A 17111-nucleotide genomic window follows, 5' to 3' on the forward strand; every position below is an offset into this window, starting at 1 on the left:
TAAAGTGCAGACAAGAATAAGCTACTTGCCCAGGGTCTCACAGCTAGGAAGGAATAAGCAGAGATTTGGCCTCTGGGTTAGATGACTGAGCAGGGGCAGGTAAGGTCTGGTCTATCATCCCTCCCACCCAGTAGGGCCTCTTACCCCCAACTTTCAACTCCTCCCTCAAGTAGACCTGGCCCAGGGCCAGCACCCCCAGCATGCAGGGGATCAGTACTAGCAGTAGCACCTGCAGCCCCTTTATCTCACGGAGCTTGTCGTCCCAGTGCCCAGCTTCTGAGAGCTATTCTGGCCAGGTGATCTGCTCTGCTGTCTGGATCCTAGAGTGGAGGCTGAGATCACCTGCATCCTGCACCTCACTGACTTTCATCAGTGGCCTTGGGGCAATAAGGTCTGCAGCCAATGGTTAATAAACATGCACTGAGAATACTGGAGGTCAGGGAGGAGTAACAAAATGTTAAGGGAGCAACAGAGTAGGGTCCCTAGGGAGTGTGGGATTGGCAGGGCCAGCTGAGGCTGGTCCCTGGGATGGCACAAGTTTGCCATTCAATGTTCATGTAGCTGGTTTCAAAATACTCTTACCTACTTTCTCAGTCAACCCTCTGTCTCTTCATCCCTCCTTCTGTCCATCCATCCATCCATCCATCCATCCTTCTCTCCTTCTACTGAGCATATGCAGAACAGTAATAGTGTGATGCCTGTTTATTTTAACAAACACCTAAGGCCTAAGGGGCCCCATAAGAGGTCATAATCCAGCATAAGATCTCAGAGAAGGCTTCCTGGAGGAGGAAACACTGAGGTTAGCCAGGCAAAAAAAAAAAAACAAAACAGGGAGAGCAGGAGAGAGAATCAAAAGGAATATATGTGCAAAGACCCAGGGAGGAAAAGCCTTGCAAGTTAGTATCACTTCCACAACAATCCAGTATGGTACAATCAGTGTTACTTCCTTTATTGTGAGAAGAGTGAGGCTCAGAGAGAAGTAGTACCAGCATTAATTGATTATCATACTGTGTACTAAGCACAGCACCAAGCATTTCACATACAGTAGTCTCCCCTGAGCCCAGACTTCAATTACTCCTCACCCAAAAATATTATGTAGAATAAGATATCTTCAGAGAGGGCCTCCCTGGTGGCCCAAGGGGTTAAGCCCAGCACTGTGAAGCTGTGCACAGCCTCTGCAGCACGAGTTTGATTGCCGGCCAGCCAGGGAGCTGACCCACATGGCGCAGCAGACCTCTCCTGGCTCCCCCGCTGCTCCCCTCAGCAGTGTATTTCAGTCAGTCTGCCTGTTCTGTTCCCCACTCTGTCTCTGGTGAGTCCTCTCACCCCCTGCACCTCTGGCCTGTACCCCAGTTCTTGTATGCATAAATAAATAAATCTTTAAAAAATTTTAAAATTATATTTTCAGAGAGAGAAAGAGAGCAGAGAAACCACATTCACATAACTTTTATTACAGTATATTGTTATAATGGTTCTATGTTATTTCTAGTTATTGACAGTATATGTCCATGATTGGGTAAACAGCCACATCAGCCTCACCACAGAGCTCAAGTGCTTAATCACTCTCAAATTTTGTGACATATCAAGAGGTCTTTTCTCTTGGGCATCCTTCTCAAGGGCATCCACACTTATATGTTTTTGTATTCTCAGTTCCTAGAAGTGTGAATGCTAAATGAAGAATAAATTTTAAAGTTTTTATTATATATGCAATCATGTTTATTTTTAGGATATAATTCTAACATCAGAGATTTGTCAGAGATTTGACATATAGAATACAACAAGTATCTGTTTGCAAATAAAGTAAGATGTCTGTTCTAATCTTTTGCTCCAGAAAGACAGATCACAAGGAGATAAAGTGAAAAGGACGAAACTGGTCCAGGCTTTGAATGTTAGAGGGAGTTTGGATTTGCCAAGCAAATCCAGCTGGGGTTTGTCAGTCTCAACACTACTGACATTTTGGACCAGATAAATTTTTATTGGGGAGGAGGGTGCTAAACTCTGCATTGTATGATGTTTATTTAGCAGCATCCCTGGCTTTTACTCATTAGATGCCAACAGCATCTCCGAACAGTTGTTATAACTAAAAATGTCTCCAGACATTGCCAAACATACTCCTTGGAGTGTATGTGCAAAATTGGTCCCAGTTGAGAACCACTGCTCTGGGCTCTAGTGTATTTTAAAAGGACTTTGACAGGATGAGCACTCAGAGTTCTCTCTTATTACCTCCACCATTGTTATGCTGGCAATGTGAGAAATTATATTATGTTTCAATTCTGATAAACTGGAATCATCTGTACCACTTTGGTAACATTCTCACAGAGTCTGTTCATTTATTGTGAAACAAATAGAATAAGTTGACCATGTACTTCTCAAGGGCATTGACACTTCTCTGTTTTTATATTCCTAGCAGAATGAATGCTAAGTGAAGAGTAACTTTTAAAGTTTTTATTATTATATACACAATCATATTTATTTTTAGGATTTAATTCTAACATCAGAGATTTGTCAGTCTGACATAGAATATAAGACAAGTATCTTTGCAAGTAAAGAAAGATGTCTGTTCTAATCTTTTGCTCCAAAAATTCTATAAATTGATATGCTGCACCACCCCCCCTGCAGTGACCCTCAGGGCTAATGGCTGTTGCCATGGTCCCTGAGGTCCGGCGTGGGCAAGGAACCATGCGCGCAGGGGGAGAACAGCAAACTCCCTAAGATGCAGAGAAGCCGAATGCCTGCCAATAAATAATGACCACCAGAAGCTGCCACAAAGATGATTAAAAGAAATGCTGACCACCTGGAACCTTATCTCGCTTTCTCAAGGCCCACAAACTTTATTCTGCTACAACTGTCTTTCTAAAATCTTTCCTTTTTCTGGTCATTGATTGCTAATTAAAAAACATACATAATTTAATAATTAGGCTAATGCAAATGAAACATTACTAAACACTGTGTTATAATAGAATTGTTAGTTTAATAATCTTTCTATTATGTGCTTAACTTTAGTACCTTTGATATTAACTGCATTATAAAATAAATTCACCCATGACAATTAATTATGAGTAAAAATGATAGTTAGTGCAACTAGAAAATAATTATATAAAACAGTAGAAAGAATTTATAGCCTGTCCAATTAGGAATGAGGCTAGGTCCAGATGTAACTTCGGACATAAATCACTGCCCTGTCAATTAAGCTAAGCCTATGAGCAAACTGATCTCTTTGATGTTCACTGTTCCTATGCTTTTAGAAAAACATATATATACTGACCACTAGCTTAATAAAGACGCACTCAGATTTTCACTCTCTTGAAGTGTGTCTGTGTGTCATTTATTCATCGAATCCCTGACCACCCTGCGCAGTCTCTCAACCCATCGTCCATCGCTGTGCTGGTCCGCGGCATTGATAAAATGCTTAGACATCATTTATACATTTTTTCCAGATGGGAAAGGCCCATGTGATTTTTTGCAGCATCCACAAGCATTTCTTCAATTTGTAAGAATGTACAATCATTTGTTCACTATATAAAGCACTTTTGGGTGACTCAATTTAATTTAATTTGGCACTCATTGAGCTACCCCTATCATGCACAAGAAGAGGAATAAAGGCACAGTACTAATCCTCTAGATGCGACTCATCAAAAAGGGATGTCCAATATATTGGGGAGCCAGACCTTGTTCTGTTCCTTACCAGTGATGTGATCTATAGCCCATCAGGACCATATTATTTTTATTTTTTTTTTAAAGATTTATTTATTTATTTATTTATACAAGCACTGGGTACAGTCAGAAGTGCGGGAGGGTAAGAGAATTCACCAGAGCCAGAGCAGGGAGCAGAGCAGGCAGAAGGACCGAAGTACACTGCTGAGGGGAGCAGCGGGCGGCAGGAGAGGTCTGCGCGCCATGTGGGACCCTCCTCCGGTGGCTGAGGAGCAGCCAGGGATTGAACCAGTGCTGCAGAGACTGCAGGCAGCTTTGCAACCCAGCGCTCAACTGCTGCGCCACCGGGGAGGCCCGAGACCATATTATTATATATTATGACTAGGTGCTTTTGCCTTCATTGGCCCCTTCCTTAATAAAAAAAAATTATTTGATGATATATTTAAGACTGCATTGGCATAAAGACAAGTATAATGCAGGCTGGGGTCATTATTTATTCATTATCACTATTATATTCATTAAAATACTTTTTGAGCCCTAAGCACTGTGCCTAGTGCTCCTACTGGATAAGTTGGCTCTGGGGCCAATTACTGACCTCACCTAGTTCTCATTTCTTTCTCTTTATAATTCCAGTTTTGAGGTGCTTTTATAAGGATTATTTGAGATATGAAGAAGGTTCATGAGGACAGAAACCAAATCTGATTTGTTCTCCACTATGTATTGAGAGCAATTGGATGGTGTAAGCACTCAATAAAATGAATGTGAGATTATGCAAACAGTACCAGAATGCAGAATGCACTTCATAACTATCAGATTTCTTTCATCAGATATCTTGAGAACACTTCAGGACATACATAATATTCATCAGAAATCAAGAGTGTGTGGCACAGACGCTGACTGTAACAGGAATTCAGATCTGGAAGGACTGTGTGGTTGATCAATTCACATGCTTTATAATTTTTTATTTGTCATTGCATCCATCCCCTGGGTCCATTAATAGCATTTGAAAGAAAATCTATCGCTAGTATTATAAATAGGAAAGGGGAGTGTTAAAAGCATCAATTTTAGATTCCTGTATGGTGTATTTGTATGTACAAGGAATTGTACCAGTATTGCCATGTGTCTCTAAATTCCCTGCATATCTAATTACAAAGCTACAAAGTTCATAAATTATGAGCTAAGGCCCATTTTGGAAGTTGTGGTGTAGTCTTGGGAATTAGAAGGAAGTTAGATATTGTGTATGTTCCCACTTACGGGTTGAAACCCTGTGTTTCTGTGACAATTACTTCCTGTTTAAAGACAGTGTATCTGAGGTTCTTCAGGGCTAGTTGGTTATTTAAACACCAAACTAGATTTCAAAAGGAAAAAGAACCTTCAAACAATTATCCAATCCAGCCCAGGTCTCCCTCTCTAAAAATCCCCCTCTAAAAAAAATCACGGTTCCACTTGCCCCAAGGCATCCAGAAGGAAAGGTCATTTCCCAAAAGCACAGTACACAAAGGGCTTCAAGTTGTTGTGTCTCTACTTATCCTGTTCTCTTTGCCATATTCTTCCCCTCTTTATTCTGGGAAACTCAAGCAAAAGTGCTTATTCCTAATAGCTGTTCTGCAAGTTACTTTCTCCTCAAGTATGAAAGCACAGGCTTCAAGTTGGTAAATTCCAATCAAATGCTATTTCCTTTAGGAAACACCTTCCCTAGAAAGAAGGGAAGAACTGGTGTTAGACGCCAGTTATGCAAAGCACTATGCTAGATCCTTTGCTTTATCATCTTATTTAATCCTTAGAGCAATTTTGAGTGGAAGGAATTCTCAGCCGCAGTTCCCAGGTTAAGCACCTGTGATCTAGAAGCACCTGTGATCTTGGCCAGAGTCCCCTTGTTAGTAAAAGGCAGGGGTGGAATTGGAATTCAATTTTGCTGGTTGTCTCTCTCCAGCAAATCAATTTTTCCATTATTGGAACTCTTTCAAAGTCCGTCCGTCATACCACTAACCAACATAAGTCTCACTTTGTGGTAAATTATTTATATACCGTCACAATCTGTCTCCTTAACTAAACTCTTGAATCAGAGACCAAATCTTACTTCCCTTCGTGTCTTCAGTGTCTGTACAATAACTGGCATATGGTGGGTACTCAAAACGTCCTGATGGAATGAGATGAATGACAAAGCACTTTGCAATCACAAATCACTTAAAATATATTTTGTACTCAATTACAAATAAGCATTAAAAAAAAATCTCTGCTTTTAAAAGCTAGCAGTATAAATGAGAAAACAAACTACATGCAGGTTAAAATGATGATGAAAAAGATAGTATCAGGAATAACATTATCTACAGATATAATGAAATAAATTAGCTGAGATTAAGGAGAATGAAGACAAGAGGAGAAAATTTTTAGACTTCGAGAGAAAACTGTCTTAAAGCTGCATTTAGAGGACTTTTTTGGTGGAAAAATTTTAATTCCTTGTCTTATTTTTCCTTCCCAAAAATGCAGTGAAGTGAATGATTTTGCCCATATTTCCCAGAAAGCAAACAAAATCTCTTTGTTTGAGAGGTTAAGTGTTTTGACCAAGGTCACACAGCTAGTCTATGTTCCTGTCTCTCAGAGCCCTCTTTTATTTTCTTCTTTTTCTTTCTTTCTTCTTCTTCTTCTTCTTTTTTTTTTTTTTGATGACAGTAAAATTAGTCTGTGCCAATATTTAAGGAGTACTAATAATTTATATATTACTCTTCACAGGCAACAAAAACATGTTAGCAGGGTAAATCTGGCTAAACGCTGTGCTGCAATAGAATGAGCGTACGTCTTGGTTTGAGGTTGGAATGCAATTAACTTATTTAGGACATGATATCAGGAAACTTAGGTAGGAGTAGGGTAGTGGGACAGGAAAGTGAAGAAAGCCAAAAATGTGTATTATCAAGCTAGTTACCATGGTAGCCGACTGGAGCTCATTATGCTGGGGAACTCTGAGAGAGAGTATAGACACATTCAGGTTATCCCAATAAAGTGATGAGGAAGCTGGTGCATTATCCACTAACTTACCATCCATCATTAAGTTCAAGGCTGCTTCTGGTGACATTAAATCTTTGACGTTCCCAGTTTGGACACAAGCCAAGTATGTTCTCTGGCCAGAAAGGAAAAAACAAATGCTTCAAGCAAAGAATTGTAGTTATTCCCCGCAACAATTACAGTTTCAGTATGTAGAACTGGATGCCAAGAAAAATAAGGAAAGAAACCAGTAGTGTCTGCTATATAATATAATCAGATATAAATCCTGCGTCTACTATTACATTCCACATTCAAAATAAAGCCATTAAATATTTATTGTTAAATTCATCATATACTAGGTCAGGGATCAGCAGACTATAGTGGTCTGAGGGCAAATCTGGTCCACTGTTTTTGTAAACATTTATTTTATTTATTTATTGATTTCATTTTTGTAAAAATTCATTTATGGGGGCCTCCCCGGTGGCGCAGCGGTTGAGCGCTGGGTTGCGAAGCTGCCCGCGGCCTCTGCGGCGCCGGTTCGATCCCCGGCTGCTCCCCGGCCACCGGAGGAGGGTCCCACATGGCGCGCAGACCTCTCCTGCCGCCCGCTGCTCCTGTCAGCAGTGTACTTCAGTCCTTCTGCCTGCTCTGCTCTCCGCTCTGGCTCTGGTGAATTCTCCCACCCTCCCGTGCTTCTGACTGTACCCAGTGCATGTATAAACAAAACAAACAAACAAATAAATAAAAGCATGCCTCTATTAAAAAAAAAATTCATTTATGCTTTTGTCCTCCAATGGCATTTTGCCATTTCTTGTGCTAGGTACTTGGGATTTTGAAATGAATAAGAGGATTCTCTTATCCTTCAAGAGTTCATAATCAATGGAGGGTGCTAAGATCCAGAGGTATTTTCACACTGGGGATATAATATATATTGGGGATATAATATAACCCTCCACTACAAGGAGAGTGTAAAGAAGCTATTTGATTACCATTTGCTGAGGAGTATGGGTTAGGAGATTTAGCCCCTTAATCTCTATTAACTCCAACAGATTAACCCAAATAGATACAAAATATAAGTAAAAACTGTGTTTTCAGCAAACCAATTACCCCTAGTCCTTTAATCCAGATTGCCCTGTGCAGCCAAATGCTTCCACTGTTCCATGCTGTCCATATCAGACACGAGCTAAGTCTGTAGATACACATAAGAGTGAGTCCTCAAATGCCCACTGCCAAGAGGGGCCTTCAGATGCTGTGATGCAATTAGAGTCCTAGACTCTCAGCTGGAAGTTTGTTCAGAGTAGAGGTGATGAGGGAGGAGAGAACGAGCTGGCTAGGGAGCTGGCCTGCAAGATGTGGCTACAAGTTGACTGGCAAGGGCCGGCTCTACGATAGCAGACTGAGGCTGGGTGCTTGAGAGAGCAGAAAGCTGACAGGCAAAGGCTGCAAGCCACAGAGCTAGCAGACAGAAGCTGGTAACCACAAGAGGCATATAGAGACCCATATCTCTGGGTGGCAATGTGGGGCAATGAGGCAAAGTGGGGGTAGTGGAAAAGTACCAGAGCTGGGAAAGCCCCCATGAGTGATTACAAAAGTAAACCTATCCCCAACAGGAAGGGGCTACTCCCTTGGATCCCCTCCTGTTGTCAGAAGTCTTTCTTGCAATAAACCTGAGCTGGCTAACCTTCAGTCCGGTGTATCAGTAATTATTCCTGAATCGCTAGAACGCAAGAACCCAGCCTATCAGCAACACTGGGGCACAAAGAATGCGAGATCAGTTCCACCAGAGGGTGGGGGGATGTTTGTGAAATCTTTGAAGTCCAAGGTAGCTGGTATATGGGACTCTAGGGGGCATCAGAAGGGAAAGGCAGAAGTGCATTTTTTTTTCTCTCTTTAGAACAACTTACAGAGCCTCCATCTCCTAAAATACATCTCGCCCTTTCCCAGCTCCCTTAGGGCTCAACTTCATAGCAGCATTGTCTCAAACTTGATATTTCACTTTCTTACACTCTACCTGGAAGAAAAAGCAGGGAAAGAGTTGGAAATTGTGGACAAAATAAGCTACGTCTTATTTTGCTTTTCCCAGTTTGATTTTCTGTTTCCCCAGCAAAGGACAGCCAAGTTTTTGTAGGTGTCTGTTTTCCCTTGAGGAGACAACATTTGTAAATGTTTTACCTGATGCGCAACAAATACCAATTAAGACACAGCACAACAATAACAGCAATAACAAAAAGAAGTTGGTGGGAAGTTTAGGAAGAGAAGTCACCAAAATAGTAACAACAGAATGCATCATAAAACAATTTGCACCAACAATCTTGTGGGAAAGTTAGAAATCGTTTTTGGTAGAAACTGAAAAAAAAAATCACATTTCTGTATATCTGTGTAAGGGAAGGAAACTTCACATTGAGAAACATAAGCCATCTTTGTTCTTCCTTAAAAAACCAAACAGAACTTGATTACTTAATCATTTAGTTACACAAGTTAGAAAGCTCAGTTCCACCAGATTCTATTTATTCTATTGTTTAGTGAGCAGTTTTGGGGTTTTTGTTTGTTTTTCAGGGCTGAAGATGAGGTTTGTTTTCTATTGTAAAAGAAAAAACTCCTCAGGAATCTTTTTTTTTTTTTTTTTTTTTTTTTTTAAAGATTTATTTATTTATTTTTACAAACACTGGGTACAGTCAGAAGCGGGGGAGGGTGAGAGAATTCACAAGAGCCAGAGCAGACAGAAGGACCGAAGCACACTGCTGAGGGGAGCAGCGGGCGGCAGGAGAGGTCTGCGCGCCATGTGGGACCCTCCTCCGGGGGCCGGGGAACAGCCGGGGATCGAACTGGCGCTGCAGAGGCTGCGGGCAGCTTCGCAACCCAGCGCTCAACCACTGCGCCACCAGGGAGGCCCTCCTCAGGAATCTTAACAAAGAAAGAGTGTTTGGCACTCAGAAGACAAAGTAGGATACAAAATTACAAGTGTTTTTTTTTTTTTTAAAGATTCATTTATTTTTATACAAGAGCTGGGGTACAAGGCCAGAGGCGCAGGAGGGTGAGAGGATTCAACAGAGGCAGAGCAGGGAGCAGAACAGTCAGACAACAGAAATACACTGCTGAGGGGAGCAGCAGGCGCGATAGGAGAGGTCTGCCGTGCCATGTGGGATTCTTGCCAGCCGGCCAGGATCCAACCCGTACTGCAGAGGCTGTGGACAGCTTCACAGCATGGCGCTCAACCCGCTGTGCCACCGGGGAGGCCCAAAATTACAAGTGTTTTGAGGTGGCCTCCCTGGTAGCACAAGGGTTAAGTATCAGCGCTATCAAGCTATGGCCAGCAGGAGTTGGATCCCCAGCCAGGGAGGAAACCCACATATGGCACAATAGACCTCTCCTGTCTCACCCCAGTAGATCTACCTGTTCTGCTTCCCCCTCTGTTCTCTGTTCTCCCCTCTTCCTGACACCTCTGGCCTCTACCCTAGCAGTTGTATGCATAAATAAATAAAATAAATCAATCTTTAAAAAAGATGTCCTCAAAGAGAAGGAATGAGAAAAGTTGAAGCAAAATAGCAATTTTATCAGACATAGAAATTCTACAAATATTAAAATTGTGAGTTTTGAAATCTCATTTCCCAATGTTTCTCAAATATACAGTGCACTCTTCATCCTGCTGTCATTGACCAGTTTAAGACTCTTAGTTTGTCTTCTTGCCTCCATGACTTGTTCTCAGTTTTGCTCCCAGAATGACCTTTTATTTTTATTATTTTTCTAGAATCATCTTTTAAAAATCACTTCTTTCGCATAACATTTATTAATATTCTAAGCAGCAGAATGAGTTAATCCCAGTTCCAGTCCTTGATGAGTTTATAATGTTGAATGGTTAACATCAACTCTACCTTCTGATTCTGAGTTGAATCCTCATTTTCTGCTGCACTTCAGCTGACACGTCATTCCATGAGAAGCCAGTAACTGAGGAATGTAGGAATGAGAGACAATGTGTCTCCACCATGTTTAATTTTAGCTGATGATCTAAAGCATGTAGTTTGACACTTGGTGTAGAATATAGACAAAGTGCCTTGCAACTGGATGTGGTCTTAGGAGACCTTGCTCTTGGCTTTTCCTGCTGATCTGTATTTTGATATTTAAAGCTAAGTAGAACCTGCTAACTCTTGATATCCTAATAAAAGCTAAAACTGATTTAGAAGTTGATGCTGCAGCCTGTATCAGGCCCAATATGTGCAACATGTTGCTATTGCACACAATGCAAATATAGCTTACAGCTGGGTGAAATGAATCTGAGAGTGAAAAGATCTCCATTCCAACTCTAGTTTTTCTGTTTACTAGCTGTATCATCTTTGGCAAGTCACTAATAGCTTTGTGTCCAAGTGTTCTCATCTCTAAAATGGGTGTAATTATACAAATCTTAAAAGGATTGTTGTGGGGATTAAAGGATAAATTTAGGTGATAGCACTTAGCCCAACTTTTGGAACTTGATAGGTCAGTTCAGTGGACCACATCATTTCAGATGACAATTAACATTATGTAGATCTTTTAACTCTGAATCATGATGTTTCAAGATACCAACATTGTGTTTATCCCAAAAGATGTTAGCAACATGAAACTTTCTGTTGAATAGTGTTGCTGGAACATCAAGTTTCTATGAGAAGTGTGTAGTGTGTTTTGGGAAGGCCATGTAGCATAATGAAAAGACAGAAATGTATTTATATGTATTCAGATGTTCACCTATTAATACTATAAGGCCTGGGCAAGTTGGTTAATTTCTTTGAATCTCACTCAGTTTCCTTTTTTGTAAAACATGGAGATTAAGGTTATTATGATGATTAAATGTGATAATGCAGTTTGCACTCCTGGTACAGTCATAAGAAGTGGTGGAATTAAAGAGAAAAAAAAAATCCCAGAAGAAAGTGGCTTTGTGTTGCACTCAGTTGCATTTATGTTTCCCACCGCTGGTTAGCTCCTGAACAGGAATTATGTCTTTTAATCTTTAGTTTTCTGGAAGGTGCCAAACATGTGCTTTGTCCTCAACAAAGTGTGTTGAATTGCAATGTGTACTCAGGAGGCTATCCCAGGAAAAAGAAAGGAAGTGGAAAACTGGAAAGTGACTTTCATTTACTGCCATCCCCTTTAGATATATACTCTTTACTCCTTAGATATATACTCTTTACTCTTATATTGTGGGGGGTGATTACCTGTGTGATTACAGAAGAGGAATTTCAGTGTTACAAAGGCTTATCCAAAGTCCCATAGCCAGAATGACAGAAGCAGGATATCTTATCCTCATGTTTTTAATTTGAGGGTTAAGTTCTTCCAATGCCATTATGCTGACTCTTATGGGAAAATATTGAAAATAAGGATAAATAAAATATTCCTCATGTTTACTGAGATCAGTGGAATTCCTTAAAGAAGACCAATCTGCTGTTTGCAATCAATAGTGTGAAGAACTCAAATTTCCAGTAGGTTTGCTTGATGGTTGAGTTTAAGAAACATCTTATGTGATAGTCTTTCAATGTTAATGGCCTTTTCCTAAGAAGTACCTCTGTTGCTTCACCAATTGTTTCTCCCAGATCTTGCTTTTCTATGACTTGCAATTGCATTTTCTTTGTACACTGATGATTTTCACTTTCCTCTGACTTGTGTGTGTGTGGCCCATCCTTCCCATTAGGCTAGAAACTCTGGGGGCTGGGATTGCATACATATACATCCATATATCAGTGTCTTTTGCTCTATACCATTTTAATACATCAAATTGTGGAATTTAATCCATAAACTCTTTGGAAGGGAAGGGAGAGCATTCTTTCAATAAATACTATGGAGCCCCACCCATATTTTAGGTACTTTTTGGATGGAGGGGAAATGGTTCTGAGCAAAACAAGCAAAATCTCTATTTTAATGAATATTATATTTGAATGGTAGACAAAACAGCAAATACATATCCTTCCCAGCATCTTCTATGATATCTTATATTGTGGGGGGTGCTAATTAAATGTTTATTTACTTAGGGGTCTTGAGAGAGAATTCAGTGGAAAAAGCATTGGATTAGAGGAAGAAATATAAAGTACTTATTACACTGCCTTGTCATTGTTTATATACTCTTTTGTATTAGGCTCTCTTATGTTTAGGGGAGGGATCGTACTCTCCTGTGTAATATTAGTGTCTACTACAGTGTCTGACACATAGGATGGGCTCAGTAATTCTGTGTTGAATGATATAATTGTTATTTAGTAACTGTGAACTTGGACAGTAACTGTGAACTTGGACAGTTTCTTGGGTTTTTAAGTTATTTATCTCAGGAGCTAAATAAGGTGTTATTCTCTGTCTTAAATGGTGGTATAAGGACTAATTGCCCTTTGCTGCCTCTAAAGCTTTTCCCTTCCTACCTCCTTCATAAACTTTTAAGTTTTTACTATTCCATTTTATCACCTACTATTCTGCTTTATTGTTGACATCTAAATACCCTCTGGGCATTAGCCCTCATTCAATGACTTTAGCTCCTTGTCTCTGTCCCTTTATATATGTATATATATATATATATATATATATATATATATATACTTAATCATGTTTATTTTTTAGGCTATATATATATATATATATATATAAATCTGTCATGATGTTGTATGACCTCAACCTGTACTTGCACAATATTTTACAACTCTTTTGCTTCTCTGTTCTTAACTTCTCTATCCTCCAAATATATCGCTCTACCTGACGTCAATTATACATGCCTGTGTCATATTTTAGTCTCTGACCTCTTGAAAACTGTTCACTTTCAGAAGCTCAACTTCAGGAGTCCCATCTTTTGACCACCACTTCGTACCTTTCTAGGTCATGTACTTCCACTCCAACACTTCCTTGACCTTAAAAAAGAAGGGCAATTCATCATTTTCTCCCTTCCTTACCCAAATGAGGTATAATAACCTGTAATTATAATAACACCCTTGGATATCTTGGTGAATTTAATTGTCTTTCTCTCCCTTCATTTGTCTTGGGGTAAAGCCAGCTCTCTATATACTTCGAGGTTATTTCTGAACAGTGTGACATTGTTGAAGAAAAGCTGATATCTCTCTTGACTGGACTCACTGTAATTCCATGACTATAAATCTTAAATAGGCATGCAACATTGCCCAACAACTCACTCCACTTCTATTGCTTCCTCATTCTTAAATGACTCTTTCAAACTATTTGCTTTTTTTTTTTTAAAAGATGTATTTATTTATGCATACAAAAGCTGGGTGTAGGCCAGATGTGTGGGAGGTGGGGGGGCAGTGAGAAGATTCTTCGGAGACAGAGTGGGGAGCAGAACAGGCAGATCTACTGAAACACACTGTTGAGGAGGGAAGCAGTGGGTGAGACAGGAGAGGTCTGCTATGCCATGTGGATCAGCTCTCTGGCCAAGGATGGGATAGTGCTGCAATGGCTGTGGATAGCTTCATAGTGCTGAGACTTAACCACTTGCGCCAACAAGGAGGCCCTCAAACCTTCTGCTCTTTTTTCATGCCACATTCATTTGGAAAAATTGTAAGAACAATACTTATTGAGTGCTAACTATCTAGCAGGTACTGTTTTAAGCTCTTTACATGTATGGGCTCATTTAATCCTCAAAACAACCTATTATCCACATGTTACAAATGGAGAAACATTTGAGGCACAGGGAAGTTAGAAAACTTGCCTAAGTCTATATAGTTACTATGTTATGGATCTCAGAATTAAAACCCAAGCCCTGTGATTCCCAAGACCACATTCTTAATTAGAAGCCGATGGAAGTTCATTCCTCTCTCTACCATCAAACAACCAACTCCTGGTATCTCTCTGCTCATCAACCTATAGTCTCTGTTTTCCCTTTTGTTACAATGGATGAAGCATGCCTGCTCCTCACTCCACTGGAACCAAGAAAACTCACAGAGGCAAAGACGATCTCTTCAAAAAATTATTCTGAGGAAATTGGGAAATTCACTTGCAAAAGAAATGGATTAAAGGTTTATATGTAAGACCTGAAACCATAAATCTACAGAGGAAACATAAGGAAAAGCTTCTTGACATTGGTTTTGACAATTATTTTTGGATATGACACATAAAGTCTGTAGAGGCCAGGAACAGACACGGTGCAGATTTTCTAAGATCCCATGCAGACCGGGTGAAGGAGGAGTCAGAGTCCTCAGTGGTTTTATGCAGGTCTTTTATTGGGATTTACCCGGTACACAGCAGGCAAGGGTGCCGGGGCGGGGGGGGGGGGGGGGGGGGGTTTGCTCCCAGCCCCAGCAAGTTTTCACTCTATCTGGGCTCTCCGGCGTTCTCTGCTTCTCTCTCGGCTGCTTCTTTCGGCTTCTGCTGGCGTCCCCGTGATGCCGCCCTTAAAAGCCCAGTCTCAGCCAGGGTGAATCCCATCTACCTATGCCCACACCCTATTCCAGGTGCCCACCATCAGGCATGCATTCAGGACCGCAAGGATCCATCATCTATCCTGATGGCGGGAGGGCTGAAAAGCCTGACATTTTTTCCTTACCCTACAAAGTCCCAGCAACAGCAGCAAAATAAACAAGCAGGACTATATCAAATGAAAAAGCTTCTGCACAGCAAAGGAAACCATTAACAAAATGAAAAAGGCAAGCTACAGAATGAGATAAAATATTTGCAAACCACATACCTGATAAGGACTAATATTCAAAAAATATAAAGAACTAATAAAACCCAATAGCAAAAAATCAAGTAATCCAATTTAAAAACAAAGAATCTGAATAGACATTGTTCCCAAAAAGCTATATGTACATAAAAAAGTACTCAACGTTAGTAATCATCAGGGCAATGCAAATAAAAACTATGAGATATTAATCCTGTCACACCTTTTAGAATGGTTATCATCAAAAAGTACAAAGGTAACAAGAGCTGGAAAGGATATAGAGAAAAGGGAATACTTGTGCACTGTGGGTGAGAATATAAATTGGTACAGCCACTATGAAAAACAGTATGGAGATTCCTGAAAAAATAAAAATAGAATTACCTTGTTATCCAAGCAAACCAACTTCTGGGTATATAGCTAAAAGAAATGAAATCAAACCTCAAAGAGACATCTGCACATCCATATTCATTGCAGCTTTATTTATAATAGTCAGGGCATGGAAACAGCTTAAGTGGCATTGATAATGATTAATGGATAAAGAAGACTTGATTATATATATTTAATGGAATATTAATAAGAAATATTGGCACTTAGGACAAGATGTATGAAACTTGAGGGCATTATGTTAAGTGAAATAAATCAAAGATAAAAATTGCATGATTGCATTTATATATGGAATCTATAAAAAAGTAGAATTTATAGAAACAAAGAACATATTGGTGGTTACCAAAGGTGGGCTACAGTGGGGTGAAAGGGGGAAACAGAGTGTAAGTGGCTGAAAAGTGAAAACTTATTGCTACCAGATGAAATCAGTTTTGGTATGTAATGCTCAGCATGGTTACCACTATTAACAATACCGATTGTATGTTTGAAAGTTTCTATGAGAGTAGATCCAAAAGTTCTTATAAATAGGTAAAGAAGCTATCACATATTTACACAATGGAATACTACTCAGCTATAAAAAAGGAAACCCCACCATTTGCAGCAACATGGGTGGAACCGGAAGGGATTATACTAAGTGAAATAAGTCAGAAAGAGAAAGACAAATGCCAGGTGATTTCACCCATACTGGAATATAAAGAAGCAAAACAAAGGAACAGACAAACTAAACTGAAACAAATTCTAGACATCTGAATGCAGATTTCAAGCTACCAGAGAGGGAAAGTGGGGGCCTGGAAGAGAGGTGGGAGGGACTCAATGGAATATGGTGGAGAATAATTGGTGCTTGGATGGTGTGAGTGGTAACAGACATCAGAAGATGTATGTACCTATACCCCTAAATCATATACAATGTTGTAAACCAAAGTTAACTCAATATAAAAAATAATAATTAAAAAAAGTTCTCATAACAGGAAAAAATGTAACTGTGAAGCAATGGATATTAATTGGTAGTCATCTTGCAAAATATGCACATATTATTATTTTGTACACCTTAAACTATACTATATTTCAATGATATTGCAATAAAACTGGGGGGGGTAAAGAATAACCAGATCAATCATGATCAATTTTATCATACTTTAGATCTTCACCCAATTTGATTATCTAGCACATAGGTTTTCTCTATTTAGTTCCCTCAGTGATATTCTTTTTTTTTTTTTTCCAGAAAGTCTTTCTTTATTTTTCAGTCTTTTTTTTTTACATTTGGATTCTCATGATATTTCTTTAAAAATAAAGTACTTTTTTCTAAAGTAATATAAACTTTAAAACCATTCACCTCCCTCACATAGCTACAATGGCATTATGCCATGACTGATATATAAAGATGAGATATCAAATATTTTTTAATTTATCTATATTTTCCTACAGTCCCCAGTTTGTTTTGAACAATTGGTATTGTTGTTACCAACAAAAAGAAGTT

At 39.6% G+C, this 17111-nt stretch overlaps 1 pseudogene across 1 annotated transcript in view; it reads right to left on the reverse strand.

Moving 5' to 3' along the window:
• The window catches only part of LOC311176656 (calreticulin-like), a 54457-nt pseudogene that overhangs the window by 35596 nt on the left and 1750 nt on the right, over positions 1-17111 (reverse strand). The gene's annotated exons all lie outside the window — the stretch shown is intronic.

This window comes from Talpa europaea, assembly GCF_964194135.1.
Source record: "Talpa europaea genome assembly, chromosome: 9".
In the NCBI taxonomy this organism is placed as follows: Eukaryota; Metazoa; Chordata; class Mammalia; order Eulipotyphla; family Talpidae; genus Talpa; species Talpa europaea.